General features: G+C 36.4%; 1 non-coding gene across 1 annotated transcript; it reads right to left on the bottom strand.

Annotated features, from left to right (window-relative positions):
- Nucleotides 1–1,018: 1,018 nt before the first annotated feature.
- On the bottom strand, nt 1,019–1,181 carry LOC128212611 (U1 spliceosomal RNA). The gene has a single exon (XR_008257531.1). It is a non-coding gene; the product is annotated as a U1 spliceosomal RNA (small nuclear RNA).
- Between the last annotated feature and the right edge of the window lie 1,231 nt (nt 1,182–2,412).

Raw genomic sequence — 2,412 nt, 5'->3', positions numbered from 1 at the left:
GCATACATATTGGTAGAAAATGTCGCCATGAGAACAAGTTGTTATTTAACTAGGGACAATTTTTGCACAGGAAATGACCCAAATTGAAATCCACCTTCATGTTCTTACATACACAAATTCCATGGTATGATTTATCATAATTTTGTTACTTTTTACTAGTTTTAAAATAGTCTCATAGATAGGTTTGATAAAAACCTTTTGTCAATATATCGAAGACATCCTACTCTAGTGCAAAAATATACTAGAGTAATCGTAAAAAGATCAGTTGTACTCAATTACATTTTTTGCTATAAAATATTTATTTTTTGGAATTTTGACCAAAGTTTTTATCAAGATATTCTATGAGAGAATGCGATATTTAAATTTGTACAAGATGAGAGTCGTACGACTGGAAAGTGACTGATCCTGCTAACGGTCCATCTAATGTATTGTATAGTCAAAATATTGGTATTTTATCAAGCCATTTGCTAGGATGCTAAATTTGGATGCCTGCTTAACACATACATTTTAGTTTCATTGATTGCTACTTACTAATATGTTTAACATATGAATAAAAATACACTATAAAAGTATTTAAGGTTGTGCATTTATCTTAATTTCAACAGAAATCAAACGTGAAATGACCTATTTTGCTGTCTATTAGGGACATGAAAAGCTTGTTTCAATTGTTGATGTTGTTTGTTCACCGTTTTATTTTGGCATAATTATTCTTTCTACAAATATCACTATCAAGCAATGACACAACATCCTAGGCATCAACATGTCAATTAACTGTATATAGGATACCTCGTCTAATTCCCAAAGTTGACAATATTTACAGCTTCATTATTCCGTGTATTGACTTTACTGCTGGTACTAAATGCAAGTAAAGTAACTATTTATTTCAATTTTCTTTGAATAAAACAATTATTAGTTCTCCTTAATCGTAAAATTTAAAGTGGAAACTTTGTGTTTAGACGTCATGTACAAGTACACTCCAATGGTCTAATGTCCCTTAAGCGACCGATAACTTTATTATTTAGGGACAGCGCGAACGCAGTCCCCACACCAATAAATTACGTACCCGAGTAACCAACATTTGTGGCTATCGCAGGCGTCAGCCCAACCGAAGTGCAATGGGAGGGCCTCTTCCTGGGGGAACCGCCTTCATGATCACGGTATCCCCTGTACCAGGTAAGTATGCTTGAGCAGGGTTTGCCTTGGGCTATATACTCCTCTCACAATACCAAGTTTGACTACCTGCCTTGTACTGAATATTGATTTAGAGGCTGCTTGATCAGCATAGTAAATATACCAGAGAATATTTACAAGTATCCTTCGGTTTTATCAATGGATTGCGTATTTATCTTTTATACCGTATAAATTTGTACTACATTAAATTTTAAACAGTACTAGAAATAGACAGAATATCTAGACTTTACTTACTCTTTCCGGCTATAAATAGACCAGCGATCTTAGCCACTGTATTATAAATAGCTACTGTAAAATACACTGGCTTTAAACCCGAGTCCGCCCGGTTAGCTCAGTCGGTAGAGCGTTGGACTGTTAATCGGACAACCCGGGTTCGATTCCCGGGCGGACCAGGTTACTTCTGTTGTGATTGGTTATGAAATTCTTTCTACGACCATTCGCACTGTACCACTGCCCCTGGCATGTACAGAAGTTGTCAGTTCCTTGCAGAAGTGAAGGCACCTAGTACTGGTTCACCGCCCAGGATAGGTGTGCGGTGGTTGAACTGTCACTCTGGGACCCTTCAATGTGCTCACGCCGGGACCCGGAGTATAAACTACTAACACCACCACCACTGGCTTTAAACCCAGATAACTCTATCTTTAAACCCAGATAACTTTATGTAAACATTGATGATTACTTGGTATTGATGTAGTATAGTTATAAATCATTGTTAAAGTTGATGATTGTCTAAGAATTAAGAATAATTGTTTTCTTAATCATGATGATATGACGAAGCTACATGTATAGCTCTCTATCACGGTCATTGCACTATACAACAGCAATTGAATAGACCGCTGCTGTGATGAATAAGCCTGTATCAACTGTTCATCAACGTTAGCGGATGGGGGGGGGGGCACTTTGTATGTTTATATTGGAGAAAAAGGTTATATAATACGTTCAAAATGCACCACTTCGGACTAGAAATTATTAAAATCCCAATTACATGACTGTACTCCCCAATTTGCTTGCCTCAAAAAAATATTATGACCATTCAAAGTGTGAGGATAGTAGGTAGTTTTTAATCATTTTCAGATGATGACTGTTATTTGCAGATAAAATGTATCCTCTTAGCAGCAGGGAATAAATAAATCCGATGTAAATTTTAATGATGAATAAGAGTTATGACCTTGACCTCTGACCTTAAAATCCATAGCAGTCATCAACTGGTCTCCTTCTACC

The sequence above is a fragment of the Mya arenaria genome, chromosome 12, assembly GCF_026914265.1.
Source record: "Mya arenaria isolate MELC-2E11 chromosome 12, ASM2691426v1".
NCBI lineage: Eukaryota > Metazoa > Mollusca > Bivalvia > Myida > Myidae > Mya > Mya arenaria.
Note: the sequence above shows the minus strand (reverse complement) of the source record. Positions and strands in the feature narration are given on the sequence as shown.